The sequence below is a fragment of the Phalangium opilio genome, unplaced genomic scaffold (genome assembly GCF_054372755.1).
Source record: "Phalangium opilio isolate 3A_F unplaced genomic scaffold, DU_Popi_V2 ptg000352l_1, whole genome shotgun sequence".
Taxonomy (NCBI): Eukaryota; Metazoa; Arthropoda; class Arachnida; order Opiliones; family Phalangiidae; genus Phalangium; species Phalangium opilio.
In genome coordinates, this window is record NW_028324228.1 from 7,556,614 (window position 1) to 7,576,396 (window position 19,783).

A 19,783-nucleotide genomic window follows, 5' to 3' on the forward strand; every position below is an offset into this window, starting at 1 on the left:
CGTAAAAATCCAAAGTTTTTCCACAATACCTGACGAACATTTAATCTTTGGGTTTCCGTGGCGCAATGGTTAGCGCGTTCGGCTGTTAACCGAAAGGTTGGTGGTTCGAGCCCACCCGGGAGCGGTGTTGTGAAATCTCACATGTAACCTAAAAATCCAAAGTTTTTCCACAATACCTGACGAACATTTCATATTTGGGCTTCCGTGGCGCAATGGTTAGCGCGATCGGCTGTTAACCGAAAGGTTGGTGGTTCGAGACCATCCGGGAGCGGTGTTGTGAGGTCTTAGATGTAACGTAAAATTCAGAGTTTTTTAAAAATAACTGACGAACATTTAATTTTTGGGCTTCCGTGGCGCAATGGTTAGAGCGTTCGGCTGTTAACCGAAAGGTTGGTGGTTCGAGCCCACCCGGGAGCGGTGTTGTGAGCTCTCACATGTAACGTAAAAAGCCAAAATGTTTCCACAATACCCGACGACCATTTAATTTTTGGGCTTCCGTGGCGCAATGGTTAGCGCGTTCGGCTGTTAACCGAAAGGTTGGTGGTTCGAGCCCATCCGGGAGCGGTGTTGTGAGGTCTTAGATGTAACGTAAAATTCAGAGTTTTTTAAAAATACCTGACGAACATTTAATCTTTGGGCTTCCGTGGCGCAATGGTTAGCGCGTTCGGCTGTTAACTGAAAGGTTGGTGGTTCGAGCCCACCCGGGATCGGTGTTGTGAGCTCTCACATGTAACGTAAAAAGCCAAAGTGTTTCCACAATACCTGACGAACATTTAATCTTTGGGCTTCCGTGGCGCAATGGTTAACGCCGTCGGCTGTTAACCGAAAGGTTGGTGGTTCGAGCCCACCCGGGAGCGGTGTTGTGAGCTCTCACATGTAACGTAAAAAGTCAAAGTGTTTCCACAATACCCGACGACCATTTAATTTTTGGGCTTCCGTGGCGCAATGGTTAGCGCGTTCGGCTGTTAACCGAAAGGTTGGTGGTTCGAGCCCATCCGTGAGCGGTGTTGTGAGGTCTCAGATGTGACGTAAAAAGTCAAAGTTTTTCCACAATACCTGACGAACATTTAATTTTTGGGCTTCCGTGAAGCAATGGTTAGCGCGTTCGGCTGTTAACCGAAAGGTTGGTGGTTCGAGCCCATCCGGGAGCGGTGTTGTGAGGTCTTAGATGTAACGTAAAATTCAGAGTTTTTGAAAAATAACTGACGAACATTTAATTTTTGGGCTTCCGTGGCGCAATGGTTAGCGCGTTCGGCTGTTAACCGAAAGGTTGGTGGTTCGAGCCCACCCGGGAGCGGTGTTGTGAGATCTCACATGTAACGTAAAAATCCAAAGTTTTTCCACAATACCTGACGAACATTTAATCTTTGGGTTTCCGTGGCGCAATGGTTAGCGCGTTCGGCTGTTAACCGAAAGGTTGGTGGTTCGAGCCCACCCGGGAGCGGTGTTGTGAAATCTCACATGTAACCTAAAAATCCAAAGTTTTTCCACAATACCTGACGAACATTTCATATTTGGGCTTCCGTGGCGCAATGGTTAGCGCGATCGGCTGTTAACCGAAAGGTTGGTGGTTCGAGACCATCCGGGAGCGGTGTTGTGAGGTCTTAGATGTAACGTAAAATTCAGAGTTTTTTAAAAATAACTGACGAACATTTAATTTTTGGGCTTCCGTGGCGCAATGGTTAGAGCGTTCGGCTGTTAACCGAAAGGTTGGTGGTTCGAGCCCACCCGGGAGCGGTGTTGTGAGCTCTCACATGTAACGTAAAAAGCCAAAATGTTTCCACAATACCCGACGACCATTTAATTTTTGGGCTTCCGTGGCGCAATGGTTAGCGCGTTCGGCTGTTAACCGAAAGGTTGGTGGTTCGAGCCCATCCGTGAGCGGTGTTTTGAGGTCTCAGATTTGACGTGAAAAGTCAAAGTTTTTCCACAATAACTGACGAACATTTAATTTTTGGGCTTCCGTGAAGCAATGGTTCGCGCGTTCGGCTGTTAACCGAAAGGTTGGTGGTTCGAGCCCACCCGGGAGCGGTGTTGTGAAATCTCACATGTAACCTAAAAATCCAAAGTTTTTCCACAATACCTGACGAACATTTAATTTTTGGGCTTCCGTGGCGCAATGGTTAGCGCGTTCGGCTATTAACCGAGAGGTTGGTGGTTCGAGCCCATCCGGGAGCGGTGTTGTGAGGTCTTAGATGTAACGTAAAATTCAGAGTTTTTTAAAAATAACTGACGAACATTTAATTTTTGGGCTTCCGTGGCGCAATGGTTAGAGCGTTCAGCTGTTATTCAAAAGGTTTGTGGTTCGAGCCCATCCGGGAGCGGTGTTGTGAAGTCTCAGATGTGACGTAAAAAGTCAAAGTTTTTCCACAATACCTGACGAACATTTAATCTTTGGGCTTCTGTGGCGCAATGGTTAGCGCCGTCGGCTGTTAACCGAAAGGTTGGTGGTTCGAGCCCATCCGGGAGCGGTGTTGTGAGGTCTTAGATGTAACGTAAAATTCAGAGTTTTTTAAAAATACCTGACGAACATTTAATCTTTGGGCTTCTGTGGCGCAATGGTTAGCGCGTTCGGCTGTTAACCGAAAGGTTGGTGGTTCGAGCCCACCCGGGAGCGGTGTTGTGAGCTCTCACATGTAACGTAAAAAGCCAAAGTGTTTCCACAATACCCGACGACCATTTAATTTTTGGGCTTCCGTGGCGCAATGGTTAGAGCGTTCGGCTGTTAACCGAAAGGTTGGTGGTTCGAGCCCATCCGGGAGCGGTGTTGTGAGGTCTTAGATGTAACGTAAAATTCAAAGTTTTTCCACAATGCTTGACGAACATTTAATCTTTGGGTTTCCGTGGCGCAATGGTTAGCGCGTTCGGCTGTTAACCGAAAGGTTGGTGGTTCGAGCCCACCCGGGAGCGGTGTTGTGAGCTCTCACATGTAACGTAAAATGCCAAAGTGTTTCCACAATACCCGACGACCATTCAATTTTTGGGCTTCCGTGGCGCAATGGTTAGCGCGTTCGGCTGTTAACCGAAAGGTTGGTGGTTCGAGCCCATCCGTGAGCGGTGTTGTGAGGCCTCAGATGTGACGTAAAAAGTCAAAGTTTTTCCATAATACCTGACGAACATTTAATTTTTGGGCTTCCGTGAAGCAATGGTTAGCGCGTTCGGCTGTTAACCGAAAGGTTGGTGGTTCGAGCCCATCCGGGAGCGGTGTTGTGAGGTCTTAGATGTAACGTAAAATTCAGAGTTTTTTAAAAATAACTGACGAACATTTAATTTTTGGGCTTCCGTGGCGCAATGGTTAGCGCGTTCGGCTGTTAACCGAAAGGTTGGTGGTTCGAGCCCACCCGGGAGCGGTGTTGTGAGATCTCACATGTAACGTAAAAATCCAAAGTTTTTCCACAATACCTGACGAACATTTAATCTTTGGGTTTCCGTGGCGCAATGGTTAGCGCGTTCGGCTGTTAACCGAAAGGTTGGTGGTTCGAGCCCACCCGGGAGCGGTGTTGTGAAATCTCACATGTAACCTAAAAATCCAAAGTTTTTCCACAATACCTGACGAACATTTCATTTTTGGGCTTCCGTGGCGCAATGGTTAGCGCGATCGGCTGTTAACCGAAAGGTTGGTGGTTCGAGCCCATCCGGGAGCGGTGTTGTGAGGTCTTAGATGTAACGTAAAATTCAGAGTTTTTTTAAAAATACCTGACGAACATTTAATCTTTGGGCTTCTGTGGCGCAATGGTTAGCGCGTTCGGCTGTTAACCGAAAGGTTGGTGGTTCGAGCCCACCCGGGAGCGGTGTTGTGAGCTCTCACATGTAACGTAAAAAGCCAAAGTGTTTCCACAATACCCGACGACCATTTAATTTTTGGGCTTCCGTGGCGCAATGGTTAGAGCGTTCGGCTGTTAACCGAAAGGTTGGTGGTTCGAGCCCATCCGTGAGCGGTGTTGTGAGGTCTCAGATGTGACGTAAAAATCCAAAGTTTTTCCACAATGCCTGACGAACATTTAATCTTTGGGTTTCCGTGGCGCAATGGTTAGCGCGTTCGGCTGTTAACCGAAAGGTTGGTGGTTCGAGCCCACCCGGGAGAGGTGTTGTGAGCTCTCACATGTAACGTAAAATGCCAAAGTGTTTCCACAATACCCGACGACCATTCAATTTTTGGGCTTCCGTGGCGCAATGGTTAGCGCGTTCGGCTGTTAACCGAAAGGTTGGTGGTTCGAGCCCATCCGTGAGCGGTGTTGTGAGGCCTCAGATGTGACGTAAAAAGTCAAAGTTTTTCCATAATACCTGACGAACATTTAATTTTTGGGCTTCCGTGAAGCAATGGTTAGCGCGTTCGGCTGTTAACCGAAAGGTTGGTGGTTCGAGCCCATCCGGGAGCGGTGTTGTGAGGTCTTAGATGTAACGTAAAATTCAGAGTTTTTTAAAAATAACTGACGAACATTTAATTTTTGGGCTTCCGTGGCGCAATGGTTAGCGCGTTCGGCTGTTAACCGAAAGGTTGGTGGTTCGAGCCCACCCGGGAGCGGTGTTGTGAGATCTCACATGTAACGTAAAAATCCAAAGTTTTTCCACAATACCTGACGAACATTTAATCTTTGGGTTTCCGTGGCGCAATGGTTAGCGCGTTCGGCTGTTAACCGAAAGGTTGGTGGTTCGATCCCACCCGGGAGCGGTGTTGTGAAATCTCACATGTAACCTAAAAATCCAAAGTTTTTCCACAATACCTGACGAACATTTCATTTTTGGGCTTCCGTGGCGCAATGGTTAGCGCGATCGGCTGTTAACCGAAAGGTTGGTGGTTCGAGCCCATCCGGGAGCGGTGTTGTGAGGTCTTAGATGTAACGTAAAATTCAGAGTTTTTTAAAAATAACTGACGAACATTTAATTTTTGGGCTTCCGTGGCGCAATGGTTAGAGCGTTCGGCTGTTAACCGAAAGGTTGGTGGTTCGAGCCCACCCGGGAGCGGTGTTGTGAGATCTCACATGTAACGTAAAAATCCAAAGTTTTTCCACAATACCTGACGAACATTTAATCTTTGGGTTTCCGTGGTGCAATGGTTAGCGCGTTCGGCTGTTAACCGAAAGGTTGGTGGTTCGAGCCCACCCGGGAGCGGTGTTGTGAGCTCTCACATGTAACGCAAAAAGCCAAAGTGTTTCCACAATACCCGACGACCATTTAATTTTTGGGCTTCCGTGGCGCAATGGTTAGCGCGTTCGGCTGTTAACCGAAAGGTTGGGGTTCGAGCCCATCCGTGAGCGGTGTTGTGAGGTCTCAGATGTGACGTAAAAAGTCAAAGTTTTTCCACAATACCTGACGAACATTTAATTTTTGGGCTTCCGTGAAGCAATGGTTAGCGCGTTCGGCTGTTAACCGAAAGGTTGGTGGTTCGAGCCCACCCGGGAGCGGTGTTGTGAAATCTCACATGTAACCTAAAAATCCAAGGTTTTTCCACAATACCTGACGAACATTTAATTTTTGGGCTTCCGTGGCGCAATGGTTAGCGCGTTCGGCTGTTAACCGAAAGGTTGGTGGTTCGAGCCCATCCGGGAGCGGTGTTGTGAGGTCTTAGATGTAACGTAAAATTCAGAGTTTTTTAAAAATAACTGACGAACATTTAATTTTTGGGCTTCCGTGGCGCAATGGTTAGAGCGTTCAGCTGTTATTCAAAAGGTTTGTGGTTCGAGCCCATCCGGGAGCGGTGTTGTGAAGTCTCAGATGTGACGTAAAAAGTCAAAGTTTTTCCACAATACCTGACGAACATTTAATCTTTGGGCTTCCGTTGCACAATGGTTAACGCCGTCGGCTGTTAACCGAAAGGTTGGTGGTTCGAGACCATCCGGGAGCGGTGTTGTGAGGTCTTAGATGTAACGTAAAATTCAGAGTTTTTTAAAAATAACTGACGAACATTTAATTTTTGGTCTTCCGTGGCGCAATGGTTAGCGCGTTCGGCTGTTAACCGAAAGGTTGGTGGTTCGAGCCCACCCGGGAGCGGTGTTGTGAAATCTCACATGTAACCTAAAAATCCAATGTTTTTCCACAATACCTGACGAACATTTAATTTTTGGGCTTCCGTGGCGCAATGGTTAGCGCGATCGGCTGTTAACCGAAAGGTTGGTGGTTCGAGCCCATCCGGGAGCGGTGTTGTGAGGTCTTAGATGTAACGTAAAATTCAGAGTTTTTTAAAAATAACTGAAGAACATTTAATTTTCGGGCTTCCGTGGCGCAATGGTTAGAGCGTTCGGCTGTTAACCGAAAGGTTGGTGGTTCGAGCCCACCCGGGAGCGGTGTTGTGAGCTCTCACATGTAACGTAAAAAGCCAAAGTGTTTCCACAATACCCGACGACCATTTAATTTTTGGGCTTCCGTGGCGCAATGGTTAGCGCGTTCGGCTGTTAACCGAAAGGTTGGTGGTTCGAGCCCATCCGTGAGCGGTGTTGTGAGGTCTCAGATGTGACGTGAAAAGTCAAAGTTTTTCCACAATACCTGACGAACATTTAATTTTTGGGCTTCCGTGAAGCAATGGTTCGCGCGTTCGGCTGTTAACCGAAAGGTTGGTGGTTCGAGCCCACCCGGGAGCGGTGTTGTGAAATCTCACATGTAACCTAAAAATCCAAAGTTTTTCCACAATACCTGACGAACATTTAATCTTTGGGCTTCTGTGGCGCAATGGTTAGCGCGTTCGGCTGTTAACCGAAAGGTTGGTGGTTCGAGCCCACCCGGGAGCGGTGTTGTGAGATCTCACATGTAACGTAAAAATCCAAAGTTTTCCCACAATACCTGACGAACATTTAATCTTTGGGCTTCTGTGGCGCAATGGTTAGCGCGTTCGGCTGTTAACCGAAAGGTTGGTGGTTCGAGCCCACCCGGGAGCGGTGTTGTGAGCTCTCACATGTAACGTAAAAAGCCAAATTGTTTCCACAATACCCGACGACCATTTAATTTTTGGGCTTCCGTGGCGCAATGGTTAGCGCGTTCGGCTGTTAACCGAAAGGTTGGTGGTTCGAGCCCATCCGTGAGCGGTGTTGTGAGGTCTCAGATGTGACGTAAAAAGTCAAAGTTTTTCCACAATACCTGACGAACATTTAATTTTTGGGCTTCCGTGAAGCAATGGTTAGCGCGTTCGGCTGTTAACCGAAAGGTTGGTGGTTCGAGCCCATCCGGGAGCGGTGTTGTGAGGTCTTAGATGTAACGTAAAATTCAGAGTTTTTTAAAAATAACTGACGAACATTTAATTTTTGGGCTTCCGTGGCGCAATGGTTAGAGCGTTCAGCTGTTATTCAAAAGGTTTGTGGTTCGAGCCCATCCGGGAGCGGTGTTGTGAAGTCTCAGATGTGACGTAAAAAGTCAAAGTTTTTCCACAATACCTGACGAACATTTAATCTTTGGGCTTCCGTTGCACAATGGTTAACGCCGTCGGCTGTTAACCGAAAGGTTGGTGGTTCGAGACCATCCGGGAGCGGTGTTGTGAGGTCTTAGATGTAACGTAAAATTCAGAGTTTTTTAAAAATAACTGACGAACATTTAATTTTTGGTCTTCCGTGGCGCAATGGTTAGCGCGTTCGGCTGTTAACCGAAAGGTTGGTGGTTCGAGCCCACCCGGGAGCGGTGTTGTGAAATCTCACATGTAACCTAAAAATCCAATGTTTTTCCACAATACCTGACGAACATTTAATTTTTGGGCTTCCGTGGCGCAATGGTTAGCGCGATCGGCTGTTAACCGAAAGGTTGGTGGTTCGAGCCCATCCGGGAGCGGTGTTGTGAGGTCTTAGATGTAACGTAAAATTCAGAGTTTTTTAAAAATAACTGAAGAACATTTAATTTTCGGGCTTCCGTGGCGCAATGGTTAGAGCGTTCGGCTGTTAACCGAAAGGTTGGTGGTTCGAGCCCACCCGGGAGCGGTGTTGTGAGCTCTCACATGTAACGTAAAAAGCCAAAGTGTTTCCACAATACCCGACGACCATTTAATTTTTGGGCTTCCGTGGCGCAATGGTTAGCGCGTTCGGCTGTTAACCGAAAGGTTGGTGGTTCGAGCCCATCCGTGAGCGGTGTTGTGAGGTCTCAGATGTGACGTGAAAAGTCAAAGTTTTTCCACAATACCTGACGAACATTTAATTTTTGGGCTTCCGTGAAGCAATGGTTCGCGCGTTCGGCTGTTAACCGAAAGGTTGGTGGTTCGAGCCCACCCGGGAGCGGTGTTGTGAAATCTCACATGTAACCTAAAAATCCAAAGTTTTTCCACAATACCTGACGAACATTTAATCTTTGGGCTTCTGTGGCGCAATGGTTAGCGCGTTCGGCTGTTAACCGAAAGGTTGGTGGTTCGAGCCCACCCGGGAGCGGTGTTGTGAGATCTCACATGTAACGTAAAAATCCAAAGTTTTCCCACAATACCTGACGAACATTTAATCTTTGGGCTTCTGTGGCGCAATGGTTAGCGCGTTCGGCTGTTAACCGAAAGGTTGGTGGTTCGAGCCCACCCGGGAGCGGTGTTGTGAGCTCTCACATGTAACGTAAAAAGCCAAATTGTTTCCACAATACCCGACGACCATTTAATTTTTGGGCTTCCGTGGCGCAATGGTTAGCGCGTTCGGCTGTTAACCGAAAGGTTGGTGGTTCGAGCCCATCCGTGAGCGGTGTTGTGAGGTCTCAGATGTGACGTAAAAAGTCAAAGTTTTTCCACAATACCTGACGAACATTTAATTTTTGGGCTTCCGTGAAGCAATGGTTAGCGCGTTCGGCTGTTAACCGAAAGGTTGGTGGTTCGAGCCCATCCGGGAGCGGTGTTGTGAGGTCTTAGATGTAACGTAAAATTCAGAGTTTTTTAAAAATAACTGACGAACATTTAATTTTTGGGCTTCCGTGGCGCAATGGTTAGAGCGTTCAGCTGTTATTCAAAAGGTTTGTGGTTCGAGCCCATCCGGGAGCGGTGTTGTGAAGTCTCAGATGTGACGTAAAAAGTCAAAGTTTTTCCACAATACCTGACGAACATTTAATCTTTGGGCTTCCGTTGCACAATGGTTAACGCCGTCGGCTGTTAACCGAAAGGTTGGTGGTTCGAGACCATCCGGGAGCGGTGTTGTGAGGTCTTAGATGTAACGTAAAATTCAGAGTTTTTTAAAAATAACTGACGAACATTTAATTTTTGGTCTTCCGTGGCGCAATGGTTAGCGCGTTCGGCTGTTAACCGAAAGGTTGGTGGTTCGAGCCCACCCGGGAGCGGTGTTGTGAAATCTCACATGTAACCTAAAAATCCAATGTTTTTCCACAATACCTGACGAACATTTAATTTTTGGGCTTCCGTGGCGCAATGGTTAGCGCGATCGGCTGTTAACCGAAAGGTTGGTGGTTCGAGCCCATCCGGGAGCGGTGTTGTGAGGTCTTAGATGTAACGTAAAATTCAGAGTTTTTTAAAAATAACTGAAGAACATTTAATTTTCGGGCTTCCGTGGCGCAATGGTTAGAGCGTTCGGCTGTTAACCGAAAGGTTGGTGGTTCGAGCCCACCCGGGAGCGGTGTTGTGAGCTCTCACATGTAACGTAAAAAGCCAAAGTGTTTCCACAATACCCGACGACCATTTAATTTTTGGGCTTCCGTGGCGCAATGGTTAGCGCGTTCGGCTGTTAACCGAAAGGTTGGTGGTTCGAGCCCATCCGTGAGCGGTGTTGTGAGGTCTCAGATGTGACGTGAAAAGTCAAAGTTTTTCCACAATACCTGACGAACATTTAATTTTTGGGCTTCCGTGAAGCAATGGTTCGCGCGTTCGGCTGTTAACCGAAAGGTTGGTGGTTCGAGCCCACCCGGGAGCGGTGTTGTGAAATCTCACATGTAACCTAAAAATCCAAAGTTTTTCCACAATACCTGACGAACATTTAATCTTTGGGCTTCTGTGGCGCAATGGTTAGCGCGTTCGGCTGTTAACCGAAAGGTTGGTGGTTCGAGCCCACCCGGGAGCGGTGTTGTGAGATCTCACATGTAACGTAAAAATCCAAAGTTTTCCCACAATACCTGACGAACATTTAATCTTTGGGCTTCTGTGGCGCAATGGTTAGCGCGTTCGGCTGTTAACCGAAAGGTTGGTGGTTCGAGCCCACCCGGGAGCGGTGTTGTGAGCTCTCACATGTAACGTAAAAAGCCAAATTGTTTCCACAATACCCGACGACCATTTAATTTTTGGGCTTCCGTGGCGCAATGGTTAGCGCGTTCGGCTGTTAACCGAAAGGTTGGTGGTTCGAGCCCATCCGTGAGCGGTGTTGTGAGGTCTCAGATGTGACGTAAAAAGTCAAAGTTTTTCCACAATACCTGACGAACATTTAATCTTTGGGCTTCTGTGGCGCAATGGTTAGCGCGTTCGGCTGTTAACCGAAAGGTTGGTGGTTCGAGCCCATCCGTGAGCGGTGTTGTGAGGTCTCAGATGTGACGTAAAAAGTCAAAGTTTTTCCACAATACCTGACGAACATTTAATTTTTGGGCTTCCGTGAAGCAATGGTTAGCGCGTTCGGCTGTTAACCGAAAGGTTGGTGGTTCGAGCCCATCCGGGAGCGGTGTTGTGAGGTCTTAGATGTAACGTAAAATTCAGAGTTTTTTAAAAATAACTGACGAACATTTAATTTTTGGGCTTCCGTGGCGCAATGGTTAGAGCGTTCAGCTGTTATTCAAAAGGTTTGTGGTTCGAGCCCATCCGGGAGCGGTGTTGTGAAGTCTCAGATGTGACGTAAAAAGTCAAAGTTTTTCCACAATACCTGACGAACATTTAATCTTTGGGCTTCCGTTGCACAATGGTTAACGCCGTCGGCTGTTAACCGAAAGGTTGGTGGTTCGAGACCATCCGGGAGCGGTGTTGTGAGGTCTTAGATGTAACGTAAAATTCAGAGTTTTTTAAAAATAACTGACGAACATTTAATTTTTGGTCTTCCGTGGCGCAATGGTTAGCGCGTTCGGCTGTTAACCGAAAGGTTGGTGGTTCGAGCCCACCCGGGAGCGGTGTTGTGAAATCTCACATGTAACCTAAAAATCCAATGTTTTTCCACAATACCTGACGAACATTTAATTTTTGGGCTTCCGTGGCGCAATGGTTAGCGCGATCGGCTGTTAACCGAAAGGTTGGTGGTTCGAGCCCATCCGGGAGCGGTGTTGTGAGGTCTTAGATGTAACGTAAAATTCAGAGTTTTTTAAAAATAACTGAAGAACATTTAATTTTCGGGCTTCCGTGGCGCAATGGTTAGAGCGTTCGGCTGTTAACCGAAAGGTTGGTGGTTCGAGCCCACCCGGGAGCGGTGTTGTGAGCTCTCACATGTAACGTAAAAAGCCAAAGTGTTTCCACAATACCCGACGACCATTTAATTTTCGGGCTTCCGTGGCGCAATGGTTAGAGCGTTCGGCTGTTAACCGAAAGGTTGGTGGTTCGAGCCCACCCGGGAGCGGTGTTGTGAGCTCTCACATGTAACGTAAAAAGCCAAAGTGTTTCCACAATACCCGACGACCATTTAATTTTTGGGCTTCCGTGGCGCAATGGTTAGCGCGTTCGGCTGTTAACCGAAAGGTTGGTGGTTCGAGCCCATCCGTGAGCGGTGTTGTGAGGTCTCAGATGTGACGTGAAAAGTCAAAGTTTTTCCACAATACCTGACGAACATTTAATTTTTGGGCTTCCGTGAAGCAATGGTTCGCGCGTTCGGCTGTTAACCGAAAGGTTGGTGGTTCGAGCCCACCCGGGAGCGGTGTTGTGAAATCTCACATGTAACCTAAAAATCCAAAGTTTTTCCACAATACCTGACGAACATTTAATCTTTGGGCTTCTGTGGCGCAATGGTTAGCGCGTTCGGCTGTTAACCGAAAGGTTGGTGGTTCGAGCCCACCCGGGAGCGGTGTTGTGAGATCTCACATGTAACGTAAAAATCCAAAGTTTTCCCACAATACCTGACGAACATTTAATCTTTGGGCTTCTGTGGCGCAATGGTTAGCGCGTTCGGCTGCTAACCGAAAGGTTGGTGGTTCGAGCCCACCCGGGAGCGGTGTTGTGAGCTCTCACATGTAACGTAAAAAGCCAAATTGTTTCCACAATACCCGACGACCATTTAATTTTTGGGCTTCCGTGGCGCAATGGTTAGCGCGTTCGGCTGTTAACCGAAAGGTTGGTGGTTCGAGCCCATCCGTGAGCGGTGTTGTGAGGTCTCAGATGTGACGTAAAAAGTCAAAGTTTTTCCACAATACCTGACGAACATTTAATTTTTGGGCTTCCGTGAAGCAATGGTTAGCGCGTTCGGCTGTTAACCGAAAGGTTGGTGGTTCGAGCCCACCCGGGAGCGGTGTTGTGAGGTCTTAGATGTAACGTAAAATTCAGAGTTTTTTAAAAATAACTGACGAACATTTAATTTTTGGGCTTCCGTGGCGCAATGGTTAGAGCGTTCAGCTGTTATTCAAAAGGTTTGTGGTTCGAGCCCATCCGGGAGCGGTGTTGTGAAGTCTCAGATGTGACGTAAAAAGTCAAAGTTTTTCCACAATACCTGACGAACATTTAATCTTTGGGCTTCCGTTGCACAATGGTTAACGCCGTCGGCTGTTAACCGAAAGGTTGGTGGTTCGAGACCATCCGGGAGCGGTGTTGTGAGGTCTTAGATGTAACGTAAAATTCAGAGTTTTTTAAAAATAACTGACGAACATTTAATTTTTGGTCTTCCGTGGCGCAATGGTTAGCGCGTTCGGCTGTTAACCGAAAGGTTGGTGGTTCGAGCCCACCCGGGAGCGGTGTTGTGAAATCTCACATGTAACCTAAAAATCCAATGTTTTTCCACAATACCTGACGAACATTTAATTTTTGGGCTTCCGTGGCGCAATGGTTAGCGCGATCGGCTGTTAACCGAAAAGTTGGTGGTTCGAGCCCATCCGGGAGCGGTGTTGTGAGGTCTTAGATGTAACGTAAAATTCAGAGTTTTTTAAAAATAACTGACGAACATTTAATTTTCGGGCTTCCGTGGCGCAATGGTTAGAGCGTTCGGCTGTTAACCGAAAGGTTGGTGGTTCGAGCCCACCCGGGAGTGGTGTTGTGAGATCTCACATGTAACGTAAAAATCCAAAGTTTTTCTACAATACCTGACGAACATTTAATCTTTGGGTTTCCGTGGCGCAATGGTTAGCGCGTTCGGCTGTTAACCGAAAGTTTGGTGGTTCGAGCCCACCCGGGAGCGGTGTTGTGAGCTCTCACATGTAACGTAAAAAGCCAAAGTGTTTCCACAATACCCGACGACCATTTAATTTTTGGGCTTCCGTGGCGCAATGGTTAGCGCGTTCGGCTGTTAACCGAAAGGTTGGTGGTTCGAGCCCATCCGTGAGCGGTGTTGTGAGGTCTCAGATGTGACGTGAAAAGTCAAAGTTTTTCCACAATACCTGACGAACATTTAATTTTTGGGCTTCCGTGAAGCAATGGTTCGCGCGTTCGGCTGTTAACCGAAAGGTTGGTGGTTCGAGCCCACCCGGGAGCGGTGTTGTGAAATCTCACATGTAACCTAAAAATCCAAATTTTTTCCACAATACCTGACGAACATTTAATCTTTGGGCTTCTGTGGCGCAATGGTTAGCGCGTTCGGCAGTTAACCGAAAGGTTGGTGGTTCGAGCCCATCCGTGAGCGGTGTTGTGAGGTCTCAGATGTGACGTAAAAAGTCAAAGTTTTTCCACAATACCTGAGAACATTTAATTTTTGCGCTTCCGTGAAGCAATGGTTAGCGCGTTCGGCTGTTAACCGAAAGGTTGGTGGTTCGAGCCCACCCGGGAGCGGTGTTGTGAGGTCTTAGATGTAACGTAAAATTCAGAGTTTTTTAAAAATAACTGACGAACATTTAATTTTTGGGCTTCCGTGGCGCAATGATTAGAGCGTTCAGCTGTTATTCAAAAGGTTTGTGGTTCGAGCCCATCCGGGAGCGGTGTTGTGAAGTCTCAGATGTGACGTAAAAAGTCAAAGTTTTTTCACAATACCTGACGAACATTTAATCTTTGGGCTTCCGTTGCACAATGGTTAACGCGTCGGCTGTTAACCGAAAGGTTGGTGGTTCGAGCCCATCCGGGAGCGGTGTTGTGAGGTCTTAGATGTAACGTAAAATTCAGAGTTTTTTAAAAATAACTGACGAACATTTAATTTTTGGTCTTCCGTGGCGCAATGGTTAGAGCGTTCAGCTGTTATTCAAAAGGTTTGTGGTTCGAGCCCATCCGCGAGCGGTGTTGTGAGGTCTCAGATGTGACGTAAAAAGTCAAAGTTTTTCCACAATACCTGACGAACATTTAATTTTTGGGCTTCCGTGAAGCAATGGTTAGCGCGTTCGGCTGTTAACCGAAAGGTTGGTGGTTCGAGCCCACCCGGGAGCGGTGTTGTGAAATCTCACATGTAACGTAAAAATCCAAAGTTTTTCCACAATACCTGACGATCATTTAATCTTTGGGCTTCCGTTGCGCAATGGTTAACGCCGTCGGCTGTTAACCGAAAGGTTGGTGGTTCGAGCCCATCCGGGAGCTGTGTTGTGAGGTCTTAGATGTAACGTAAAATTCAGAGTGTTTTAAAAATAACTGACGAACATTTAATTTTTGGGCTTCCGTGGCTCAATGGTTAGAGCGTTCAGCTGTTATTCAAAAGGTTTGTGGTTCGAGCCCATCTGGGAGCGGTGTTGTGAAGTCTCAGATGTGACGTAAAAAGTCAAAGTTTTTCCACAATACCTGACGAACATTTAATCTTTGGGCTTCCCTTGCACAATGGTTAACGCCGTCGGCTGTTAACCGAAAGGTTGGTGGTTCGAGCCCATCCGTGAGCGGTGTTGTGAGGTCTCAGATGTGACGTAAAAAGTCAAAGTTTTTCCACAATACCTGACGAACATTTAATTATTGGGCTTCCGTGAAGCAATGGTTAGCACGTTCGGCTGTTAACCGAAAGGTTGGTGGTTCGAGCCCACCCGGGAGCGGTGTTGTGAGGTCTTAGATGTAACGTAAAATTCAGAGTTTTTTAAAAATAACTGACGAACATTTAATTTTTGGGCTTCCGTGGCGCAATGTTTAGAACGTTCAGCTGTTATTCAAAAGGTTTGTGGTTCGAGCCCATCCGGGAGCGGTGTTGTGAAGTCTCAGATGTGACGTAAAAAGTCAAAGTTTTTCCACAATACCTGACGAACATTTAATCTTTGGGCTTCCGTTGCACAATGGTTAACGCCATCGGCTGTTAACCGAAAGGTTGGTGGTTCGAGCCCATCCGGGAGCGGTGTTGTGAGGTCTTAGATGTAACGTAAAATTCAGAGTTTTTTAAAAATAACTGACGAACATTTAATTTTTGGTCTTCCGTGGCGCAATGGTTAGAGCGTTCAGCTGTTATTCAAAAGGTTTGTGGTGCGAGCCCATCCGTGAGCGGTGTTGTGAGGTCTCAGATGTGACGTAAAAAGTCAAAGTTTTTCCACAATACCTGACGAACATTTAATATTTGGGCTTCCGTGAAGCAATGGTTAGCGCGTCCGGCTGTTAACCGAAAGGTTGGTGGTTCGAGCCCACCCGGGAGCGGTGTTGTCAAATCTCACATGTAACGTAAAAATCCAAAGTTTTTCCACAATACCTGACGATCATTTAATCTTTGGGCTTCCGTTGCGCAATGGTTAACGCCGTCGGCTGTTAACCGAAAGGTTGGTGGTTCGAGCCCATCCGGGAGCTGTGTTGTGAGGTCTTAGATGTAACGTAAAATTCAGAGTGTTTTAAAAATAACTGACGAACATTTAATTTTTGGGCTTCCGTGGCGCAATGGTTAGAGCGTTCAGCTGTTATTCAAAAGGTTTGTGGTTCGAGCCCATCTGGGAGCGGTGTTGTGAAGTCTCAGATGTGACGTAAAAAGTCAAAGTTTTTCCACAATACCTGACGAACATTTAATCTTTGGGCTTCCCTTGCACAATGGTTAACGCCGTCGGCTGTTAACCGAAAGGTTGGTGGTTCGAGCCCATCCGGGAGCGTTGTTGTGAGGTCTTAGATGTAACGTAAAATTCAGAGTTTTTTAAAAATAACTGACGAACATTTAATTTTTGGTCTTCCGTGGCGCAATGGTTAGAGCGTTCAGCTGTTATTCAAAAGGTTTGTGGTTCGAGCCCATCCGGGAGCGGTGTTGTGAAGTCTCAGATGTGACGTAAAAAGTCAAAGTTTTTCCACAATACCTGACGAACATTTAATCTTTGGGCTTCCGTGGCGCAATGGTTAGCGCGTTCGGCTGTTAACCGAAAGGTTGGTGGTTCGAGCCCACCCAGGAGCGGTGTTGTGAGATCTCACATGTAACGTAAAAATCCAAAGTTTTTCCACAATACCTGACGAACATTTAATCTTTGGGCTTCCGTTGCGCAATGGTTAACGCCGTCGGCTGTTAACCGAAAGGTTGGTGGTTCGAGCCCATCCGGGAGCGGTGTTGTGAGGTCTTAGATGTAACGTAAAATTCAGAGTTTTTTAAAAATACCTGACGAACATTTAATCTTTGGGCTTCTGTGGCGCAATGGTTAGCGCGTTCGGCTGTTAACCGAAAGGTTGGTGGTTCGAGCCCACCCGGGAGCGGTGTTGTGAGCTCTCACATGTAACGTAAAAAGCCAAAGTGTTTCCACAATACCCGACGACCATTTAATTTTTGGGCTTCCGTGGCGCAATGGTTAGCGCGTTCAGCTGTTAACCGAAAGGTTGGTGGTTCGAGCCCACCCGGGAGCGGTGTTGTGAGATCTCACATGTAACGTAAAAATCCAAAGTTTTTCCACAATACCTGACGAACATTTAATTTTTGGGCTTCCGTGGCGCAATGGTTAGCGCGTTCGGCTGTTAACCGAAAGGTTGGTGGTTCGAGCCCATCCGGGAGCGGTGTTGTGAGGTCTTAGATGTAACGTAAAATTCAGAGTTTTTTAAAAATAACTGACGGACATTTAATTTTTGGGCTTCCGTGGCGCAATGGTTAGAGCGTTCAGCTGTTATTCAAAAGGTTTGTGGTTCGAGCCCATCCGTGAGCGGTGTTGTGAGGTCTCAGATGTGACGTAAAAAGTCAAAGTTTTTCCACAATACCTGACGAACATTTAATATTTGGGCTTCCGTGAAGCAATGGTTAGCGCGTCCGGCTGTTAACCGAAAGGTTGGTGGTTCGAGCCCACCCGGGAGCGGTGTTGTCAAATCTCACATGTAACGTAAAAATCCAAAGTTTTTCCACAATACCTGACGATCATTTAATCTTTGGGCTTCCGTTGCGCAATGGTTAACGCCGTCGGCTGTTAACCGAAAGGTTGGTGGTTCGAGCCCATCCGGGAGCTGTGTTGTGAGGTCTTAGATGTAACGTAAAATTCAGAGTGTTTTAAAAATAACTGACGAACATTTAATTTTTGGGCTTCCGTGGCGCAATGGTTAGAGCGTTCAGCTGTTATTCAAAAGGTTTGTGGTTCGAGCCCATCTGGGAGCGGTGTTGTGAAGTCTCAGATGTGACGTAAAAAGTCAAAGTTTTTCCACAATACCTGACGAACATTTAATCTTTGGGCTTCCGTTGCGCAATGGTTAACGCCGTCGGCTGTTAACCGAAAGGTTGGTGGTTCGAGCCCATCCGGGAGCTGTGTTGTGAGGTCTTAGATGTAACGTAAAATTCAGAGTGTTTTAAAAATAACTGACGAACATTTAATTTTTGGGCTTCCGTGGCGCAATGGTTAGAGCGTTCAGCTGTTATTCAAAAGGTTTGTGGTTCGAGCCCATCTGGGAGCGGTGTTGTGAAGTCTCAGATGTGACGTAAAAAGTCAAAGTTTTTCCACAATACCTGACGAACATTTAATCTTTGGGCTTCCCTTGCACAATGGTTAACGCCGTCGGCTGTTAACCGAAAGGTTGGTGGTTCGAGCCCATCCGTGAGCGGTGTTGTGAGGTCTCAGATGTGACGTAAAAAGTCAAAGTTTTTCCACAATACCTGACGAACATTTAATTATTGGGCTTCCGTGAAGCAATGGTTAGCGCGTTCGGCTGTTAACCGAAAGGTTGGTGGTTCGAGCCCACCCGGGAGCGGTGTTGTGAGGTCTTAGATGTAACGTAAAATTCAGAGTTTTTTAAAAATAACTGACGAACATTTAATTTTTGGGCTTCCGTGGCGCAATGTTTAGAGCGTTCAGCTGTCATTCAAAAGGTTTGTGGTTCGAGCCCATCCGGGAGCGGTGTTGTGAAGTCTCAGATGTGACGTAAAAAGTCAAAGTTTTTCCACAATACCTGACGAACATTTAATCTTTGGGCTTCCGTTGCACAATGGTTAACGCCATCGGCTGTTAACCGAAAGGTTGGTGGTTCGAGCCCATCCGGGAGCGGTGTTGTGAGGTCTTAGATGTAACGTAAAATTCAGAGTTTTTTAAAAATAACTGACGAACATTTAATTTTTGGTCTTCCGTGGCGCAATGGTTAGAGCGTTCAGCTGTTATTCAAAAGGTTTGTGGTTCGAGCCCATCCGTGAGCGGTGTTGTGAGGTCTCAGATGTGACGTAAAAAGTCAAAGTTTTTCCACAATACCTGACGAACATTTAATATTTGGGCTTCCGTGAAGCAATGGTTAGCGCGTCCGGCTGTTAACCGAAAGGTTGGTGGTTCGAGCCCACCCGGGAGCGGTGTTGTCAAATCTCACATGTAACGTAAAAATCCAAAGTTTTTCCACAATACCTGACGATCATTTAATCTTTGGGCTTCCGTTGCGCAATGGTTAACGCCGTCGGCTGTTAACCGAAAGGTTGGTGGTTCGAGCCCATCCGGGAGCTGTGTTGTGAGGTCTTAGATGTAACGTAAAATTCAGAGTGTTTTAAAAATAACTGACGAACATTTAATTTTTGGGCTTCCGTGGCGCAATGGTTAGAGCGTTCAGCTGTTATTCAAAAGGTTTGTGGTTCGAGCCCATCTGGGAGCGGTGTTGTGAAGTCTCAGATGTGACGTAAAAAGTCAAAGTTTTTCCACAATACCTGACGAACATTTAATCTTTGGGCTTCCCTTGCACAATGGTTAACGCCGTCGGCTGTTAACCGAAAGGTTGGTGGTTCGAGCCCATCCGGGAGCGTTGTTGTGAGGTCTTAGATGTAACGTAAAATTCAGAGTTTTTTAAAAATAACTGACGAACATTTAATTTTTGGTCTTCCGTGGCGCAATGGTTAGAGCGTTCAGCTGTTATTCAAAAGGTTTGTGGTTCGAGCCCATCCGGGAGCGGTGTTGTGAAGTCTCAGATGTGACGTAAAAAGTCAAAGTTTTTCCACAATACCTGACGAACATTTAATCTTTGGGCTTCCGTGGCGCAATGGTTAGCGCGTTCGGCTGTTAACCGAAAGGTTGGTGGTTCGAGCCCACCCAGGAGCGGTGTTGTGAGATCTCACATGTAACGTAAAAATCCAAAGTTTTTCCACAATACCTGACGAACATTTAATCTTTGGGCTTCCGTTGCGCAATGGTTAACGCCGTCGGCTGTTAACCGAAAGGTTGGTGGTTCGAGCCCATCCGGGAGCGGTGTTGTGAGGTCTTAGATGTAACGTAAAATTCAGAGTTTTTTAAAAATACCTGACGAACATTTAATCTTTGGGCTTCTGTGGCGCAATGGTTAGCGCGTTCGGCTGTTAACCGAAAGGTTGGTGGTTCGAGCCCACCCGGGAGCTGTGTTGTGAGCTCTCACATGTAACGTAAAAAGCCAAAGTGTTTTCACAATACCCGACGACCATTTAATTTTTGGGCTTCCGTGGCGCAATGGTTAGCGCGTTCAGCTGTTAACCGAAAGGTTGGTGGTTCGAGCCCACCCGGGAGCGGTGTT

General features: G+C 46.9%; 5 non-coding genes across 5 annotated transcripts; all 5 read left to right on the plus strand.

Annotated features, from left to right (window-relative positions):
- Positions 1-1,224: 1,224 nt before the first annotated feature.
- On the plus strand, positions 1,225-1,297 carry TRNAN-GUU (transfer RNA asparagine (anticodon GUU)). The gene has a single exon. It is a non-coding gene; the product is annotated as a tRNA-Asn (tRNA).
- Positions 1,298-2,105: 808 nt separating this feature from the next.
- On the plus strand, positions 2,106-2,178 carry TRNAN-AUU (transfer RNA asparagine (anticodon AUU)). The gene has a single exon. It is a non-coding gene; the product is annotated as a tRNA-Asn (tRNA).
- Positions 2,179-3,277: 1,099 nt separating this feature from the next.
- On the plus strand, positions 3,278-3,350 carry TRNAN-GUU (transfer RNA asparagine (anticodon GUU)). Its single transcript has one exon. It is a non-coding gene; the product is annotated as a tRNA-Asn (tRNA).
- A 1,102-nt stretch (positions 3,351-4,452) lies between these two features.
- Positions 4,453-4,525, plus strand: TRNAN-GUU (transfer RNA asparagine (anticodon GUU)). The gene has a single exon. It is a non-coding gene; the product is annotated as a tRNA-Asn (tRNA).
- A 7,410-nt stretch (positions 4,526-11,935) lies between these two features.
- TRNAS-GCU (transfer RNA serine (anticodon GCU)) lies at positions 11,936-12,008 on the plus strand. The gene has a single exon. It is a non-coding gene; the product is annotated as a tRNA-Ser (tRNA).
- The last annotated feature ends 7,775 nt before the right edge of the window (positions 12,009-19,783 follow it).